The 22,583-nt window shown below is 36.0% G+C and overlaps 1 long non-coding RNA gene across 2 annotated transcripts; it reads right to left on the bottom strand.

Moving 5' to 3' along the window:
- Window positions 1–14,113: 14,113 nt before the first annotated feature.
- LOC110917491 lies at window positions 14,114–22,317 on the bottom strand. 2 transcript variants are annotated; one of them, XR_002580597.2, is made up of 4 exons: window positions 22,183–22,317; window positions 19,386–21,459; window positions 17,841–17,999; window positions 14,114–15,784 (listed from the first exon to the last, which is right to left on the bottom strand). It is a non-coding gene; the product is annotated as an uncharacterized LOC110917491 (long non-coding RNA). The 2 variants fall into 2 exon arrangements; XR_004879141.1 differs by having other exon boundaries at window positions 17,841–21,459.
- Window positions 22,318–22,583: the final 266 nt, after the last annotated feature.

The following is a 22,583-nucleotide window of genomic DNA, read 5'->3' as shown; positions in this document are numbered from 1 at the left end:
TTTAAATTGGGGATCTATTGTGCGAGGGGGCTCTCTAGCGCGGATCCGGTTAAGACAATGTATGCTAGACCTCCCGACATTCGCGAATAATTCACACCTTTCAAAAAAAAAAAAAAAAAAAAAAGGATATCTCATGAATTTTTTGCCGGGTTGGTTCACTGAAATTAACAAAAAATAGCATAATTCAATTAACAACGCACACCTCGAGATCAATTCATTATTCTAAACTATAAGATATTACCATGTGTCAAATATAAAATATAATACGTAGTACGATAACATTATGCCAACATATGCTACATATTTTTTTTTTTTTTTTTTTAAGAAAAACGAATGTTCATTCCACACGAAAAAAAGACAATTACAAAGCCATGGCAGGCAGTCGGGCAACAAGTTGCGCCGCCACCCCATTTTGAATAGAAAAACCAATTCTACTAAATACAAAGTTTGATATTCGGCATTTGGTAAGTACATGCACATAAAAGCTCAATCAAATTACCAGAAAAATTACATCTCTCGTGCAACATTAATCAACTTGAGGAGAGAAAGAAAAAGATTTAATTGTATGAAGTTAGAAAGGCTCGCATTCGGGAACTCAAGAACACCTTTTAGTCGACACGCTATCCATCTGTTATCATCTAGATGTTATGTAATTGCAAAATTGTCATTGTAGCTTTGGCTTGGTGGTAGACACTGTTGGAGAAGAACAAAGTTCAATTTCTAGGTATTATTTGGTGTAATATAAGAGTGCACTTAATTATTGTAACATCTATCGTTTAAAAAATTATAATTGCAAAACGAGTACCATGTATAAATCCTCTTTCGATGATGATGTGAATAATTAATATTTGCTGATAACAATTATCCATATGCCACATACAACGACAGTTATTATGTAATCCCGTCATACAAAATCAACAATTTACTAAGACCGAATATCCAACACCAAATAGTAAATATGTGTGAAGTAAGAACATGAGTAGCAGTGAGATATGTGGTTTGGTGATTTTGACATGTGACGGCCAAGTCAACAATGCCTGAAAATTAGGATAAAATGAAGTAGGCGGGAGGCATGTGAAGTTAGTGAGTTTGTAATTAAAAAAAGTTTGATTGATCAAAACAATGTCCAACCAATCAAAATATCTCCTTCTCTCTCTCTCTCTCTCTCTCTCTCTCTCTCTCTCTCTCTCTCTCTCTCTCTCTCTCTCTCTCTCTCTCTCTCTCTCTCTCTCTCTCTCTCTCGTATCCACTACGCATGGTCTACGAGGGGTAGCACCACGAACCTAACATGCCCTAACCCCTTCCAATCCTATCCTGGAGTGTCACATCACTCATTATATATACTATCTTAAACTACTCAATTTATGACACCACTACCCTATACTAACTTTTTTTTATTTAGAAATCAAAATAAGCATTTTAATTTAAACTAAACTTTCATCAAAATAAAATAAAACATACAAAATGTCACACCCTAAAATTCCACATGCGGAGTATTACCGCTAAGCATGCGACTGCCCAGGATCCAGCCACAAATTATTTTGAACCGTTTGCGATATTTGTAAATTGTTGCAGTTAATACAAATTGTGATTTAATTTAAAAGTTTCCTAAATGTAATTAAGTTTGCAGCGGAAATAAAAGATAAACCCATTTCAGTTTGAAACCACAATTTAGATGAATTTACAAAACGTACAACTTACACACTCCCTCCGTTTGCATTTGTCTGTTCGCAGTTGTACCTAAAAACCTGCAAGCATGCAGTAGGGTGTCAATAAAGTTGGCGAGTTCACGGTTTTCGAAAAAGGTTTTCTTGTGTTTATCCAAAAAACACTGTTTTATGAAGTTACCATGTTGCTAATGAGCCATTGGGAGCTACCCCATTTGTATGTATGAATGAATCAACCAATCCACTAAACTGTGCAATACCGAAACTTCAACGTAATTGTTATTTGCCCTTTTGATCAATGTCTACCGTCATTGACCAGAGTTCCTAGATAATAGTCCACGCCCGTCCTCCTCCAGAGGCACGGTGTGAGGTTGTCAAACCTAATAATGCTATCAACTAATATCCTATTCGTCTCGGACGACGATTAATCAGTATATATGCATAAGGGACTTTCGTGGTAGATTTTCGTCTAGTGTATGAAGTTCCCAATCATCGGGAATATATGTAGTTCCCAACCACTGGGAATATATGTAGTTCCCAACCACCGGGAATATATGAAATTCCCAACCCACCGGGAATATATGAAGTTCCCAACCCACCGAGAATGCATGCTTTAGTTTTAGTGTGAACTCACCTTGGTTTGCTCGGCAGGTAAAGCGTTTGTCCTAAGTTGATCAGCCACACCCGATTATGGTTACCACGTGTTTGGAGTCTCGGTTATGATTCTTTGTGGTGCTTTTTGAGTATTGTTACACCTAACATCTTCCTAAACCCTTCTATGGTTATGGGACTTGTTAAAGCTTGATTCCTACAAGTTTAAGAGGTGCAAATACCCTCTAAACTTTCTGTTTTGATAGGATTTAAGACAACCCATAAGTGTTGAAGTCATCCAAGTCTACCATAGTTCATATGGCAAGACATTTGATTTACGAGTATAAATGTTGACGATACTGAGTGTGTGTTTCATGGTGAAAAAAAAAACTTAGCTACAAGGGAGAAGAGGAGCAAGAAAAGAAACGATCCGGTGTTGTTGGCGAACACCATACCAGGTTTTCACTAAATCCCCATCTTTAGGGTTTGATTTTTTAGCATTCCTATCAGAACTTTTCAACTTGCGTTTTGTGAAATTGAGTTTGGGGGTTTTTCATTGTGATGTTAACTTGCGGTATTATTTGGGGGTTTTTCATTGTATTGTTAACTTACGGTATTTTGATTTGGGCCAACAAGCGGATTTTTTCAGATTGATCTGTACTAACAAGCGTTATTTTAAATTGGGGGTTTTTCATTGTGATGTTAACTTGCGGTATTATTTGATAACATGCGTTATTTGACAATAGGTGTTTTAAAACACATGTTCATCATGTTTATCCATTTGAAAATTGGGGGATTCTGATGATTTACCTTTTATGTAAGTTGGTGGTGATAAATGAGTCTGGTACAGCCTACGGCAGTGCTTGGTATGTATGTGTATATTATAATGATGATTATAATTTGCGTGATTTTTATTTGATTTTTTCATATGTATGCAGAGGTTGCTGACGATGATGATGATTTTGAACCCCCAATTGAGCAGACGAAAAGACACATGCCTCCAAAATTAACTAAAGGATCAAAGAAAGTAAATGATGGAGATGATGATGATTTTGAACCACCTGTTCAAGATTTTAGAAAAAGGCGCAAAACACAAAAAAAAGAGGGCAAATAATAGAACTGATGAAGATGATGATGATTTTCAGGAGCCTATAAAGAAGATGAGAGTGGGGAAACAAGATAAGGTTCGTGATGCTACAAAGCCTACAAAGACAATTAAGGTACCGGAACCAATCAGGGTGGAACGAAGACCATTCTATGCTTATCATCATGAAGCATTAATTCTTAGGTGTAGTCCTTCTTCTTTCTTGGATACAATAAGACAGTTTACTGAAGCACGGATAGCGGATGTGAAAAGCATGGGATTTGGCCCTGTTCTTGATATAAATGTTAATTACATATGTACCCATTTGGGATATTGGCTGGTACGAAACTATGACGAGCAAGACAGCACACTAAACATCGGAATCATAGGATAAGAATAACACGTGATTCAGTATATCATGTGTTTGGTATTCCGAAGGGACCAAATCTGGTACTCGAAAAAAATAAGCCTCGGAAGGGTGCAATAGTACAAAAAAATACTGCTACTAATGGGGTAGATACAACCATAGATGAGTTCAAAAACTAGTGGCCCGATAACAACAGGATTACTCATGGATTGGTTGCAAAAGCAATGCATCTACAACCAAATGGTGGAAGGTTATTCAAGTTAAATTTTTTAGCGTACTGGAACACCTTATTTGTAGAGATTTCAAAGTTAACCACAGTGAAACAAAATTTCTTGCTTGCAATTGACAAAGAGGAAGACATATCGAAATTGGACTGGTGCTCGTTTGTTTTAGAATCTCTTAAAAGAACTAGACAAGGTTGGAAAAACATTGATTCATAATATAACGGACTTGTTGCTTTTCTGACGGTACATTTTTTTGAAACATCTTGATAATATCAAGTAAAAAAATCGATTATTACTAGCATTTCAAATTTTTGATTTTCATGTCTATGCAGCTTCTATACGCCCACGAATACAACAAAGGGCACCATTTTTTCAACGAAGTTATCGAAATGCCTGTCATAAAGTATATGACAGGGATTATGGTTGATGACTTAGAAGAGCATATATACAACAATGGGCCGCAGACAGATGTTGAAGATTATTTTGAAAATGATGAACAAACGCATCGGAATGAAACCCAAACGCATGGGGATGACCAGGCCCAACAGCTTCAACAGCAGGATCAACATCCGCCACAGGTTTAAGAGCATCCGGTAGCCTCAGACAACGAAGACCAAGAGCAACAAGAGGCTGCGAAAACGTCAAAAGAAGTCCTAAATAAGCATGCTCAACAGCCATCGACATTATTGGAAGACCTATTCCATGACAACATCCCAGTACACGAGGCTGCAGCAGTAGAAGGAAACACCGTTGGATTAGAAAAGACGGGTGACCCTATAACAGATGAGTTCACAATACTACCTGTGGATACCACAAAGGTCTACAAAAGGCGAAAGGAGCATGAAAAAGATCCAATCGACGAATGTTACATACTATCAACATCTGATTTGTTTGATGATTGGACTGAAGTTCGTGATATTTCGGAGTTGAACCTAGTTATGGGCATCGGGACCCAAACGCAAAAACTTATAGACTACTGCAGCACACTGATTCAGCTGACAGGGGTACCCTGTGACGATGGTGCGCGTGAAGCCTCGAAGAAAAATAAGAAGGTACACTATTTTGAAATAATCATGCACGATCCATAATGATATCTGTAATAATGACGCTTGATTTATGTATAATAACGCTTGTTTTAAAAGGTGATAAAATAATGACGCTAGTTTAGATTAATCAAAAGCTACTGTGAATATTGACATTTAAATCCTGTAGGTGTTGTTGAAAAACATGGACCGTAACATAAATAAATACATTGCTCTCGTTACGCAAATGAACGAAATCGTTACTGACGCGAAGGAAAAGTATTTCTGGGATCCTGATATAATGAGAATGTGTAAAAGGTGGGATGATACAATGAAGGATACCGTCTCAACGGCTGATCATAGAACTTGTGGTAGTGATGAAGTTCTTTTAAACGAAGATGTAGAGGATGCAGCTAATATTCAACAGTTAGGAGGAGATAAAGATGCAACAGTACAAAAGGAAAACACTGAAAAGACAAAGACAAAAGGTAGACAACAATTTGTGTATTTTTTTCTAATATTATTAGCAATTTAAGTTAAATGATGAGAAAACGTTTATGTTTTCTTAAGGTTGTGACGATGATGAGATTGTGATTGAAGAAGATGGGGGTATTTCAGACACATGCCTGGCACAATTACAAACTGTAGAACCAGGTGTATATAGACACCCTGACCAGACGAGAGAAGGTAACAAATTTGATCATTACTATAGTACTTACTGTCTTCTTACTGATGAACTTTATCATACAAACAGTGATTGACGCTGCGACAGATGTGGTACAAGAAATAGAACAAGAGGTAAATTTAGCAGAGTCCAGTCAACAAAAAACACCAATGTAAAATACGGTAACCAAGTCGATGTTGAATGAACTAGAAAACATAAACCCTGATATGTATGTTAAAAAAAGACATCCAACACATCCGTTGAAGAAACAAATGATGAAGTAACGGATGCAGAAATTCAGTCGGTGGAGACGCTTTTAAAATTCGCTCCCATCTTACAAACAACTTCAACGGACATTACAAAAAATACTATTACGACTGTAAACGAAAAAATATTGAATGAAAAAGAAAAGGATGAAATAGTTAGGGCGCATATTAAAAAGTATAACGATATGAATGAAAAATGAATGACAGAATTAGGTGATGCATACTGATCACCTTACTACAACAGGATAGTAAGCTTATATGAGCCACTCTTGGATTTGGAGAAAACGATCATCTCATACCTCTTATCTCCAATCGGTGACATTGGCTAAGTTCAACATTTTGTTTCTTTAAAACACTTAAAAAGATCCACTAATTGACTTGTTGGTTATATCAAACAGGTCAGTGATGTACAAGTCAGAAAGTGGGTTGGAAACCTTCAAAATAATTTTTGAAAGCTTCCACCCATCACAATTCGTAGCTTCTAATGGAGTGGACACTTTTGTAGATGTGTTGAACTATGAAGAGAAAAAAAGGGACAAAAAATCATCACCGTACAGGCTGTTCTTGCCAAGTTCAATGATTGTAAGTTAATAATGCACGTTATATATTTGAAACAATTAATAACGTAGGTTCATTTTCAATTAATCACACATGTTATCAATTAATTACGCTTGTTTAGAAATATTCACACATGTTATGTGTTAATCACGCAGGTAGGTTCATATTCAATTAATCACGCATGTTATCAATTAATTACGCATGTTTAGAAATATTCACACGTGTTGTGTGTTAATCACGCATCAGTGTTGGTTATAACGAAATCAGCATACAAATACTAGACGAGTATATCACCCATGTTCATTTCTCTTCAGCTGAAAACATGTACATACTATACTTACTAGATACATACACATTTTTGCAGCCTGAACCAATTTATAGGCCCGAGTACAATGACAATGCACGATTGAAAGTATTTGCATCAAACCTTGAAGATACACTGGTTAAATATGAGGTGAAGAATCTTTAAACAGTGGATCTTATCTTCATTCCAGTACTGTTATCTCAACATTTCTTCTGTATATGCTTTCACTTAAAGAAGGACGATATTGAGTTAATTAATAACTCTAGGATCAAACAAGCGTTTGCTAAACGTTACCGTGGGCATCCCGAAATGCTGGTAAAACTACAAAATTCAGCTTTATATACTGTAATACGTAGGTACTAATATAATTTTTTATCTGATTATAGCGTAAAGCTCTCATTCAGTACCTAAAAAAACAATATACGACAAAAAGAATGGATAAAAAATTAGAAACAACAAGGAAGGAAATGGATTGGAGGACTCTTGAAAATGGAGTTGATTATGGTGACTTCACTATGAGGCATATGGAGACATACAAGGGCAAAACACAATGGAATCCGCGGTTTGTCAACGAAGATAGAAAAGACGTTCAAGATTCACAGCTTCGGTTCTTGAGGTATCGCTACCTTAGTAAGATTTTATTGTCGGAGTAAAATCTTATAAGAAAACAAGTCTTTGACGCAGCTAAGGAATTTGAGAAGAACTTGGGCAAAGTGGATATGTTGAAAGATCTAGATAAAAAAATCAGTCAAAGATTGGATGAGTTCTTTAATCTTGAAAAAGTGTAAACAAAAATGTTATGTATTTGAACTTTTTTTGTTACAGTGATATGTGAACCAATTTTTGTTTTTTTATTGATGTGTTTGTAATTTTTTTTATTTAGTTTTTTCTTGTTTTGATGTTTCTCTATAATATACTACCAGACGACATTAATAACAGCGTTGCTGGGTCGCTAGCTTGGGGAGGGGGATCCCTCCCGTGGTCAGGGGTACCGTGCAATTACCCTTTTTTTACTAAAAAACAGGTGCAATACATAGAAAACCACTTAGATAAACAAAAAAAAACATGGTTAAACTACTCGAAAACATACACCAAACACACATGCTTAGACAACTTCAAAAAAAGGACTCTAAAAACTTGATCTTGGTGTCCATAGAGCATCTTAAAACAGTTATTGCATCCGAAAGCTCCTTTAGTTGTTTTTCATCGCGCTCTCCTAGATCAACCATGAACATCATAGCTACCTCTCGGACACTGGACTCTTTCATTCTGGACAACAAATTGAATATTTCTTCTCTCCTCTTCATGTTCTCCCTTACCCTAGAAACGTTAGGCTCCAACAAGTCTCTACAAGACCTGTCTTCAGCAATTTGTTCCTGGATCCACTTTTTGAGGTAAACACTCATACCAGATGATGAAGAAGATCCAGTAGATGAATTGAGAGAATCTGACATCTTTGAAGGTAATATTGGAATGCTGTTTCAATGAAATATAAAATGAAATGCCCAACAAGATGACATGATCTATAATTATTAAGCATGCCAATTATTGGATCAGAATACACTGTTGATGTTTTTTGGAATTTTGTTGGTCCAGTAGAGATATTTATAAAAGTACACAGGTTAGAAGATTATTGAAGTTCAATAATAACGCATGTATCTATGTGCCTAAGCATACAAAATCACGCATGTTATAGTAATTCAACTTGCATATTCTAAATTTTTTTTACAAGAAACTAGTACACTGAATTCAAAACAACCTGTAGTTAAAAAACATGCTAGTTGTAATAAAATATAATAATCCTAAAAATAATGATATGTACAAATAGCCTTCCAAAACAACCTGAGAGGTAATTATGCTAGATATTTAATTTTACTGAAGAAATCTCCCCCAACTACCCTATTAAAACAAAATCTTCGTTAATATTTGATAACCCCCATTCAACCTATGCGAAAAAAACCTACCCTCAGTAAGATACACAAATGTAGACTGATCAAGAAATTGCAGATGGCCAATAATTATGCATACTTGAAAATCACGCATGTTCAATAATGACGCACTTCTGAAGCATACATAATCATGCATGCTCCAAAAAATGCAAAATGCATATTCTGCGAAAAAAATAAGCAACTTGTACATTGAATGAGTGAATTTAAGTAAGTTGGATATTTTGTTAAAAATAGTACGCAAGTTGTAAGTTGATTTTAAATAAAAAAATGCTAATAATAATGATATCTACAAATAGGCTTCCAAATAGACATGACTGCTAATTAAGAAGGAAATTTAATTTTACTTACCAAATCTCCCCCAACTACCCTATTAAATCAAACTCTTCATACATATTAGATAACCACCATTCCATTTTTGGCAAAAGTAACAACCCTAACTAAGTTACAGCAATGTCGACTGATCCAGCAAGCACAACAATCAAGGAGCTCCTCTCAAGCCGCACTTTGACAGAGCTTGCATCTGATGTAAACTCCACTAACAGTATTTTTGATGTGCATAGGAAGGTCCTAGAACAGCAGAAGATGAACCAACAAATATGGGGAAAACTACTACAAGAACCGAAATCTCCGTTGAGGGACAAAGGCATAAACCTCATGATGGATCAGTCATCTGCTGATCACTTGGTTTACTCGTATCTGAAGGATGCAGTGGAGACGGTGCAAGAGAAGATGGAAACAAGTGACAAGGAGCTTGGGAAGATATTCACATCGAAGTAGGTGGTATCTCTGTTTTTTTATGTCTTTTGATGATTTTTGGGATGTTGTAATGTTGGTATTTTGAAAACTTGGTGGTATTTGGCAATCGGAAATGATATGTGGATAAATTTAGGAATATCGTTAATTTTTACATGTTTGATACCTTTGCCTGGTAAAGATGTTTCAACAGATAACTAAAACAAAAGGGAACTTAAAAAAAGTACGCCAGTTATTTGAATTTTAACGCAAGTTGATATACATCAACTTTTAAAATCACACATGGTACAATTTATCATGGATATTCCATTTTGTCCGCATAAAGTTACGCATGTTAACTTTAAAAACGCTAGTTATGAGCCATCAATTTGAGTTCTGAATGTGATTTGGTATAAAAAGGCCTAAAAATGAAAAAATGAATGCAATCACTCATCATCATCATCATTAAGCTCTTCCAATTCATCATCATAAAAATGTAAAAATGAATGCAATATCCACCCTTGAAACGATCAGGCTTATTAGCAGTGGGTAAAAAGGGTCAGTTGAGATGTTTTTTTGTATATTGACAAATGGTGCAGATAATCACGCATGGTATGAGAAATTTAATAAATCACGCAAGTATGGTGTTAAAATGACGCACATTAAGTGTTAAGATCACAATACACAAAATGTTATTTAGTAAAAAAGGCATAAAAAACCCATGTTTAAATGTATGCAATTGTTGTTCAAAAATCACTGGTCATCATCGTTAACCTCTTCCCATTCAGAATCACTTTCGTCTACCTCGTCATACTCTTCCTCTCCCTCACCGGTTTTTGCCTCCTCATCCTCTTCGTCTACTAAACCAGGATCAGTCTCTAACTGAACTGCTCTTCTTTTCTTCCCCTTCTTGTTGGCAGCACTAGGTTGACCCTTTAAAACTGAACAAGTTCGGATATCATGACCTTTGGTATTGTAAACACTGCATGTACGACTTCTCTTACCTTTTAGACTAATCATCTGTTCTTTTTTTGATTTGATCCGCTTATATGAACCACGTCCTTTGTTTCTAATACCGGATGGCACACGGACTGTAGGTGGAGCATCAGTGTCCGGTTTCTCGTAAACGATTAACCTTGAATACCTATCAAACTTAGGGTCGATGGGCTTGGTTATGCGAAGTTCATCAACCATTTCTTTTATCTCTCTCATCTGATCCCTGACTATAACTATATGATCAAAATCTCTCATCAAATTACCAATAAGATACTCTCAGTCTGCATTATCTCATACGCAACCTCCTTGGCCTTTTTATGACCATCATTATCATCAACATTTAAATCAAATGTGTTATTTAGATCATTCAGTACCACGTCTTTGGTCCATCTTCTCATAACATACTTGTTGGGAATTTCTTTCACTTTGAACATCTTGAACACAAAGTATATATGTTTGCACAACAATCCATATTGCTCAAACCTGCGACAATTGCATGATGCAATTACATCCTCCCCCTTCTTGAAACAAACCTAAATAAAAAAATTGAAAATTAAAAATCAAGGAAAAAACGCACGTTCTTATGTAATAACGCATGTTAGCTAGTCTAGATGCTGTTACCTCTAATAAACCGTCACCATGGGCTTTCCAATCCTTCATACTAATCTTCAAGAACGGTTCCTCGATTTTAGTCTCCATTGGAAGGCACTCAGACAGTGTTCCATATAACTCTGCCTGTTGATCAGCAAAGATGGACCTGGTGTAAATTTTCATAGCATCATCCTCTAAGGTAGTTTCAGACCAGTTATCTAGGGTTGTGTTTCTAGAAATATGGTCATTTCTAGAAATCTGTGCCTACTCTTATCGAACACTGCCTTGATATCTTGTTTCATCGCCGGGTCCTGATCAGTGACGACCACCTTCGGCTGCTTACCAAATGAGTCCAAAAATGATTATAACAGCCATTTGTATGATTTAATGCTTCCGGATGCTAGCAACCCAGCTCCAAGCGTCACATTCCAACAGTGGTTATCAATACCAGTAAAGGGTAAAAACCATATTATACCTTCAAAATGATGAAATAAATTGAATAAAAAACAAGAACATTATACAAAAAATAAAATAAAAGTTAAAACATTATAGTGAAGACTAACTTGTTGGTTTTGAACGTAGCATCAAAAGATATAACATCTCCAAACTCAGCATAGTTACGTTTGCACAAACCATCGGCCCAAAACAGGCCAGCTAATCGCTTGTTTTCATCAACTGAATGTACAAATGAATAATCAACCATAAACTGCTTTTTATTGGTCAACCTATTGATAACCATATCTGCATCATACTCTCCTATATAGCTATGTATCCTAGCTCTAAAATTCTTACAGTCGTCTTTAGTTGCCAACATTTTCAAAACCTCCGTATCTTTGTCTCATTATATTGAAGGCTTTCACTAGCCCAAGATTTAATGTACCAAGCTCCCATATCATCTCTTCTTGTGTTTCGGAAAGATGCATATAAGCCGGTACTAAATTCATATCTTTGGGGCACACAAATGAATGATTATGCGTTTCAACAAACTTATCAACCTTATATAACACCTCATCCGTCGAACAAAGCTTAATTTGTGCTTTACACCCGGTACGAATAGTCGGTCTGTTCCTACTTTTATATGGCTTAGACAACTTCGAATAAGGATCATCAAAAGCCTGTGGTTTATGCCCCTCCTTTGAACACACAAAGTATTTAGTCTTGATAATACCACCACTATGATGTTCACCTCCTTTTCGCGCAGAGAACCCTGCCTTCTTGGCATATGTCTGATAAAAAAACATATGCTTGCTCTATGGAACTGAATTCCATTCCTATAACGGGAACACATGATGAAGCTACCTCAGGAATATACAATCTTTCATCTGCACATTTTGAATAAGACACACAGTCACTCATCTAGGAAATAAAAAAAATAAATCACACAAAAAAAAATCACGCATGTTAATATCAAAAATAACACAGCTAGAAAAAATAACGCAGCCAGTACTGTAGACTTTATATTAATAACACATGTTTGGTGGAATTACACAGGTCTCCTACACTATACAGCTTATAAACATGCGTGATTTATGACACATTCATTTCAAAAAACTAATTATCAAATAATGATGCACGATCAAATACAAAACATCAGCCAACGATAATTTCGTTGATTTTTGAAAAATTAAAATGATTAATTGACAACTTACTGGTTTGATCGTCTAATAGAACGTGGTTGTCTGATGTCGGATTCCTCAAATGCTCAGCAGCATCATGAACGGCATGGACTTCAGCATCTTCAATTTCAATATCATCTATGTTTCGTGCATTACTGCTATGTGGATCCATTTCAAACAGTAAGTGATCGAAACCCTAATCGCACACTTATAACCGCTAATTTGATACTTTGAAAAATGGAAAATATTTGAAACTGATTCTAATCGTAATTACCGGGATCCAGGAGATAACGAACTCTTATTATTCTCTTGATGTTAGTAAATGTCTGAATTACCTTGCCTCAAGAATGAAAAATGTCTAATTTGCCCTTAATGAAAAATCTTAATCCTTGCCACACGTTCAACTCTCCTTGTAGCGTACGTGAAGTATGATTAGGGGTTTTGTACATTATACTTTCTCTCTCTCTCTATATATATATATATATACACACATATAAACATATCATGATAATAATCGGTTTATGATTATGTGTCATGAACATAGGCTACTTTACCTAATGTTCTAAGCCTCTCATTTTTTATTCTAATGGGAAACTAGGACACATGAAATCACATAAAAACTTAGGGTCAAAACGAGTACTTAGACGAGATATATTTTCTTGTATACATAATTTTGCACTTGAATTCTAAATCCCGAATCCAAACACTTAATAAACTCCGTATGACCATACACTTTCATTTCCCCATTTTTCAATAACTCATAATTCACGGATAAGCAGAAAGTGTTGCAAAATTGTGAGTATACATGACCCTTTTTCTTTTACACTTTTGGGTGCAATACGTTATGCTATTAAACACACGCAATCACTTATACTTTATGCAAACACAAACAATCCAATCATACATGCTTAAATACGTGATACTTGATTTGTGTTCTTGGAACATTCTTATGTGATTTACTTGTCATTAACTTTTTTTGAAGCCTCCCCTTAACATGTATAGCGTTATAGGAGTAACGCACCTCCCGTATTCTTGAGGTCTTTGTTGGTGCACTACATCTGTCGACTTCGTCTTGTATCGAGTCTTACTTTAAATTGTATAGATTAGGGCACGTTTTACGAGAAAATAGGAAGAGTATTGTGTTTAGTGAGCTGATTTCGCTTATAAGGACATTAGGTAGAGGTTTCGCTGATATGGACCTGATGATTTCGTTTATCTGTACAACTGAGGTTTCGCTCTTGTGTACATGTACACTGGAGCGAAATCATCTGCCCTATATATAGGGTTCCATGAGCGAAATCACATAACGTTCTCTTGTATTCAATGCCGAAGTGTTGCCGTGTAACGCCCATATTTCTTAGTCTGAAAAGTAATATTACCATACTATTATTCAAGAAAAATTCGGGCATGACCCGTTCGTAATAAGAACAATTCCCTGTAAGATCGTCGTGTAAGAACTTAAGGATAACGCAGCGAAAAACATAGCTTTAAAAATTTCTTTACGGTCTTATAACAATACACACATTCAAGAAGAAGCTTACAAAATTCACTTCCCTTTTTACAAATTAATGCGTTACAAAAATAAGACTACGTAACCGTTCTTTCCGTACAACCCTTGTTATTCGACTCGATCTATGCCCGCTTATCTTCGATAGTGGTAGAAGAGATCCGTGTAGTACCTGTGGACACCACATACAACTTAACCATTAGTCATTGACAACGTCATACAACAATAATCTGATACAAATTAAAAATCATATAACATTCGACAACATAAACTTTGATTCATTCGACTATCCTCTCGGATTCCTTTGTTCTGAGTTTGGCTTCAAGGTTCGGCTTCAATTCTACAAGAATCCGACGTTCTCATTCCTGCATTACATTCCAATCTCAAGCACAGCATTAGTAACGTCCATACTCATACGTATTGAAACCATGTATACATGCATACCTGTCCCATTCTTTTCATAGGCGATAAATCCTACTTCGTGCATTCATATATTCATACATCTGATCATACGCACCTACATATCTACATACAATCATATATATACATACATACATACATACATACATACGTATATACCTGATGCATATGCTTTTGGCACGCCTAAGTGGTTAATATTTACATTTTTTAGCATCGAATTTGTATCGAGACATGTTACTTTGATGCATTTTTACATGTAGGGTAGTGGTGGAAGATTGGGTGATGATTCCGGATCATAAACCTATCACATGGAGCTTTACATACATCAAAGGAACTCAAGGAAAGTGACCTAGGCTTGTTTGGAACACCCCGACGTTCACTTTAACATGGAACCAGCGTTTGACAGTGAAGCATGGGCGTTTGGGTTTCTGCCCGGCGTTCCATACTCCCAAACCCGGCGTTCCATACTCCGGGTGCAGATACAAAACGCCCACTAAAACTCGCATAACTTTTAACCCAGTTGACCGTTTAACCTCACGTTTCTTCCTATATGCTTGTAAATTCACATTCTATCATATGAACTTAAAATCCCATATCCGGATTAAGGAAATTCTTAACTTACATGCTATCGGCTTAATAAACATTTTCTAATTATTTGACCCGTTTATATTTTCATCAAACCACTCCTTTGTTTTAATCCAAAACGTACATGAACATTATATCCATAATACTCTTATATTATTTAGAGTTTCGTACTTGGGGTTTACGCAACCGATACCCGGTATTCATTAATTTCATTCATTCCATTTAAATCTACGTATCAAACTTGTTACTAATACCTCCACTTGCGCAAATGTATATCTATTAAACCAACTCACATCTGAGTCTTTTGACTATTAAACCACATCTCCGATTCCCGGATTGCGTACTTATGTGCAATTCTACCCATTAATCGTTTATACTACCGTAGCCACTTCTTATACAACTCTTCGATATAATCATAAGACCCCATTTTGACCCGTTTGGTCTACTTAGAAAAATTCACCAATTTCATTAAACTAAATCCATATTTGACATTAAACATCATGTTTAATTAATTAAAACGCTACACTACTTAAACAAACTAAGAAGTGATTATGGAATCACTTACCTCGCGTGTCCGTTTCGTACATGCTTCCTCATCCCTTTTCCGTTTGCCTTCCATGCTTTCCCTTCTAAACATGATCCTAAACTTTTATACCATCAATATTACTATTTCATTAGAATAAACACACATTCTAACATTGCATTCATTTTCGCATTCGTAATCTATTTTAACTTTACTCGTTAATTTCCAACAACGCAAAGTATTAACTAGAATCATATCTTTTCATTCCTTACTCACATAGTAAAACACATATACAACCACAAGATCATATATGCACACAACACAAACGATTTCTTCCGTACTAGTCAACTCATAATTCACGATTAACAACATCATTAAAAATTAGCTATTTTAACCCTAATCTTGAACCCGACATCATCCGTACTAGTAACCCACAAACTTGTTCTCTTGAGCATCTCATCGAACACTTGGCGGGCATCATAATTAAGGTACAAGGTACAAGTATATTAAGCATATTCCTACTAGTTCATCATCACACAACAATCACATCCCTTTGAATTTACATAGATTTTTCATCCTAAATCAGTTTGTCTAGCATTCAAGTATTACAAACAAAATCATATATCAAACTATCACATATTCATAATCATCATAAGCTTCCTATTCATAACACAATCTTTACAAAGTGGGTTTTTACTACACCTTTCATACAATCTAAATTCAAGCATGATTCTTGTTCTAAAACGCGATTCTAACTCAGATTTATCATATTTGACACAAGAAATCGAGATTGGGTTTAACCCCTCATTCTACAAATCATAATTTTAGAAAATTAAACTCACCACTTCACTAGTTAGGGTTAGATTTTCGAAAAAGAGGACCCATGCATCGAATTTTCTTGTGATTTAGGCTTCAAATTCTTGATATCTAGCAGTTAGGGTTTTTGGCTCCCCTTTCTTCCTCCCCTGGTTCGCACGAACACAACAGTGTTTGTGTTTTTGTTTTGTTAATTTCTCAATTAACCCTTTTTATTCACTAGTTACACAAGTAGCCCTCCCACTTTGGGAGAGTTTTTAACTTAGCCTTTTTTATATAACTAATTATCATTATATCATGACTTTCATTAACCAAGTTAATTTCTTTATTTATTATTTATCATTTTTGGGGTGTTACAAGTCTACCCCCCTTAAAGAAGGTTTCGTCCTCGAAACCTCTTTCTTTTCTTCTACAACCCGTCTAGTCTTATTCTTCGTTCATCCACTCATTCAAGTTACATTGGACGACTTACATAAGAATGTTGTGAGAAATTGACTAATCACACATCCCATAGTCCACAATTTGAAACTAGCATCCTGACGTATTGTTCATACTTATCAAGATTTTAAATTTTCTTGCGATAACCAATCCCTAGTCATCATTATTTTATTCATTTCCGCATACAATCTCGTTCACTCGTACACATTAAACATATCGTACCTATTCATATGGAGGTACTTTTTTAGTGATAGCGTAAAATTTTCATAAACTCATCCAATCTTTCGTTACAAATATTCTAGATGTGTCACTTATTTCATTCATTCGCATATATAACTTCCCACACATTCATCATTAAAACATGATAGTTGTCTTGAATTTCCTAGCTTCATAATCAATCTGGGGTGTTCTTAGTGTTTAATGAATGCTAGAACTGAATTAAGGACCTTAGCCTAACAATTTCAGCATAAGCAGATAAGGGGGACCCGTCGCCGACGGCACATGGTGCATCGCCGACGGGCTCAGGAAGGTCCCGTCGCTGAACATTGCCCGTAGACAGACAGTTAGCGCGTCGGGTGGAGGGGTGTCGTCGCCGACGGCATAAAGGCCGTCGCCGACGGGCTCTCTGGTGTGCAGACGCGGTTTGACCAAATTTTTTTTTTGTTGTTCCCGGGTCTTTTTTTTTCCAACCTGAAATGGTCTCGGGCAGTCCCGAAACCTTCCCTAACATCCCATAACATCCCAAACCCAGGTTATAATAGCAATTTATCCATAACCCACTTCCGTTTTCATCTAAAAGCATAGCTCGAAATCCTTAAATCACTTACTTGCGTGGCGCTTAGAAACGAACACACTTTCACGAGAGCGTAGGTTTGAGGGATTCGAGCATCGTACATTCATATATTAAATAATTTGCTAACCTTACTACCTTGGTGCCGTACTTGAACATGCAGCAACGAGTCGGTCCTCTTCGTCACCATCCATACCATGTTTCGTATTGACCTCGTTCATCCGTGTGACGAGCTTTCGCTTATGAACATTCTTTCACTGACCTTGATAGGTTTATCACACTATGATATCTGCCATACTCATTATAAGATTGGGGATTATCACATTTCATTCAAGTTCATTTAAACATGATGTTTATTACTTCTCCTTGTTTACATATTACTACTTCCAAGATTCTTTTTAAAGCACTAGTGTGTTAAACCTATTCATAACGGGTCAATACATGACCATTTCTTAATATATATATCATTCTCATTGTTTGACCCGTTCTTGATGGGTAAACACATAATCATTATTTCGTAATTATTTAACTCATTTGGTGTACTACACTACACATTTCCTTTCTTCTCTAGCACTCCCTTGGTTTAAAACCAAATTATTTCTCAGCTTCTGCAGTTTGACTTTTCAAGGTCAACTGCCACTTATTTCTTATTATATACATGCGTATCGAAGTACACATTTGTACTCTTTTTTTTTCTCAATTCAAACATGCTTACGACCTCATAGCTTCACTGTTCCAGTGTTTTCTTGCCAACACTTACCCTTCCCGTTTTAAAGGTTAGTCATAATACTTATTTCGCTTACAATACCAACATTTTAGTTCCATTCGCTTATATACTTTCATTTCTTTTACGCATTCGAGTATCCAATTAAATGGGTAATGGCATATATTCTCATAATGAGATTCAAGCGTACCACTTACGACTCGGTAACATCGAGTTAATTGTGTTCAACATAAATATTTCGTTCTGTCCGTATAACGGGTTGAGCTTCATACATTTATTATTGCATTCACGACCACCCGTTCTAAACGGATGGTACCCTGTCCTTACTCGACTTGTTCAACTTGAACCGGTCGACTTGTATAGCTTATCATAACCTTCTTTAGCATAACCAAATCCGCAATGGATTTGCATCATTTGTATCTTTCATTCTTTAAATCCGTTTCGCGGATTCAAGCATTGCATTCATATCTTTCATCCTTGAATCCGTCTCGCGGACTCAAGCATTGCATTCATATCTTTCATTCGTTGAATCCGTCTCGCGGATTCAAACATTGCATTCATACATTGTCAATCCATACTTTCTTATGGGCTCAGTATTTCGTTCTTATCACTTATACCTTTCACCCTTACATAGTACTCTCAACCTCCCAAGAGTCTTACTACCCATTTCACCCACACACCTAGCCGCTACCAAATTCTATCGGACATACCTGTAACAATTATCACGGTCTCACGAACGTCATACGTTTCTTGTGTACTGGCCAGGTACACCTTCCACGTACTAGTTTCGTGTCTTCGCGTAATCGCCACCTTATGTCCGAAGGATTTAGTTTCGGCATGTGTGACATTTTCAAAACTTACTTACCATGTCGTTATTATAATTTGTTTAAAATTTTTCTTTCACTTAGTTAACTGTACCATTTCATACGTCCACACATTAGATTTACGTACCTGGGGTCAATTCGCCTCATTACTTGCCTTGATGCCGGTCCCAGACGTATTCACAGTTCATCTCTCCCAACAATTGCGCTTACCCTTCACATAACATACTATTAGTTTCCTTCAATTACATAATCAAATACTTACTTACATTCGCTTTTGCCTTTAGGCCTCGATCGAGTCTTGGATTGTACGGGCTCTTGGTCACGAGAGCACACCGGTTTGAGTTCAAGTATTTACCTCCCGTTACTTGATTCTCTCAAACCTGGGCTCTGATACCAACTTGTAACGCCCATATATCTTAGTCTGAAAAGTAATATTACCATACTATTATTCAAGAAAAATTCGGGCATGACCCGCTCGTAATAAGAACAATTCCCTGTAAGATCGTCGTGTAAGAACTTAAGGATAACGCAGCGAAAAAAATAGCTTTAAAAATTTCTTTACGATCTTATAACAATACACACATTCAAGAAGAAGCTTACAAAATTCACTTCCCTTTTTACAAATTAATGCGTTACAAAATTAAGACTACGTAACTGTTCTTTCCGTACAACCCTTGTTATTCGACTCGATCTATGCCCGCTTATCTTCGATAGTGGTAGAAGAGATCCGTGTAGTACCTGTGGACACCCACATACAACTTAACCATTAGTCATTGACAACGTCATACAACAATAATCTGATACAAATTAAAAATCATATAACATTCGACAACATAAACTTTGATTCATTCGACTATCCTCTCGGATTCCTTTGTTCCGAGTTCGGCTTCAAGGTTCGGCTTCAATTCTACAAGAATCCGACGTTCTCATTCCTGCATTACATTCCAATCTCAAGCACATCATTAGTAACGTCCATACTCATACGTATTGAAACCATGTATACATGCATACCTGTCCCATTCTTTTCATAGGCGATAAATCCTACTTCGTGCATTCATATATTCATACGTCTGATCATACGCACCTACATATCTACATACAATCATATATATACATACATACATACGTACATACCTGATGCATATGCTTTTGGTACGCCTAAGTGGTTAATATTTACATGTTTTAGCATTGAATTTGTATCGAGACATGTTACTTTGATGCATTTTTACATGTAGGGTAGTGGTGGAAGATTGCGTGATGATTCCGGATCATAAACCTATCACATGGAGCTTTACATACATCAAAGGAACTCAAGGAAAGTGATCTAGGCTTGTTTGGATCACCCCGACGTTCACTTTAACATGGAACCAGCGTTTGACAGTGAAGCATGGGCGTTTGGGTTTCTGCCCGGCGTTCCATACTCCCAAACCCGGCGTTCCATACTCCGGGTGCAGATACAAAACGCCCACTAAAACTCGCATAACTTTTAACCCGGTTGACCGTTTAACCTCACGTTTCTTCCTATATGCTTGTAAATTCACATTCTATCATATGAACTTAAAATCCCATATCCGGATCAAGGAAATTCTTAACTTACACGCTATCAGCTTAATAATCATTTTCTAATTATTTGACCCGTTTATGTTTTCATCAAACCACTCCTTTGTTTTAACCCAAAACATACATGAACATTATATCCATAATACTCTTATATTATTTAGAGTTTCGTACTTTGGGTTTACGCAACCGATACCCGGTATTCATTAATTTCATTCATTCCATTTAAATCTACGTATCAAACTTGTTACTAAAACCTCCACTTGCGCAAATGTATATCTATTAAACCAACTCACATCTGAGTCTTTTGACTATTAAACCACATCTCCGATTCCCGGATTGCGTACTTATGTGCAATTCTACCCATTAACCGTTTATACTACCGTTGCCATTTCTTATACAACTTTTCGATATAATCATAAGACCTCATTTTGACCCGTTTGGTCTACTTAGAAAAATTCACCAATTTCATTCAACTAAATCCATATTTGACATTAAACATCATGTTTAATTAATTAAAACGCTACACTACTTAAACAAACTAAGAAGTGATTACGGAATCACTTACCTCGAGTGTCCGTTTCGTACATGCTTCCTCATCCCTTTTCCGTTTGCCTTCCATGCTTTCCCTTCTAAACATGATCCTAAACTTTCATACCATCAATATTACTATTTCATTAGAATAAACACACATTCTAACATTGCATTCATTTTTGCATTCGTAATCTATTTTAACTTTACTCGTTAATTTCCAACAACGCAAAGTATTAACTAGAATCATATCTTTTCATTCCTTATTCACATAGTAAAACACATATACAACCACAAGATCATATATGCACACAACACAAACGATTTCTTCCGTACTAGTCAACTCATAATTCACGATTAACAACATCATTAAAAATTAGTTATTTTAACCCTAATCTTGAACCCGGCATCATCCTTACTAGTAACCCACAAACTTGTTCTCTTGAGCATCTCATCGAGCACTTGGCGGGCATCATAATTAAGGTACAAGGTACAAGTCTATTAAGCATATTCCTACTAGTTCATCATCACACAACAATCACATCCCTTTGAATTTACATAGATTTTTCATCCTAAATCAGTTTGTCTAGCATTCAAGTATTACAAACAAAATCATATATCAAACTATCACATAATCATAATCATCATAAGCTTCCTATTCATAACACAATCTTTACAAAGTGGGTTTTTACTACACCTTTCATACAATCTAAATTCAAGCATGATTCTTGTTCTAAAACGCAATTCTACTCAGATTTATCATATTTGACACAAGAAATCGAGATTGGGTTTAACCCCTCATTCTACAAATCATAATTTCAGAAAATTAAACTCACCACTTCACTAGTTAGGGTTAGATTTTCGAAAAAGAGGACCCATGCATCGAATTTTCTTGTGGTTTAGGCTTCAAATTCTTGATATCTAGCAGTTAGGGTTTTTGGCTCCCCTTTCTTCCTCCCCTGGTTCGCACGAACACAACAATGTTTGTGTTTTTGTTTTGTTAATTTCTCAATTAACCCTTTTAGTCACTTGTTACACAATTAGCCCTCCCACTTTGGGAGAGTTTTTAACTTAGCCTTTTTTATTTAACTAATTATCATTATATCATGACTTTCATTAACCAAGTTAATTTCTTTATTTATTATTTATCATTTTTGGGGTGTTACATGCCGGTGTGAAGATTGAGCTGTAATTGTTGTCATATCAATAAAATCACTAGACTAAGTGAAGAACAAGC

Source organism: Helianthus annuus, chromosome 14 (assembly GCF_002127325.2).
Source record: "Helianthus annuus cultivar XRQ/B chromosome 14, HanXRQr2.0-SUNRISE, whole genome shotgun sequence".
Taxonomy (NCBI): Eukaryota; Viridiplantae; Streptophyta; class Magnoliopsida; order Asterales; family Asteraceae; genus Helianthus; species Helianthus annuus.
The sequence above is the reverse complement of the archived record's forward strand: the minus strand, read 5'-3'. Positions and strand labels throughout refer to the sequence as shown.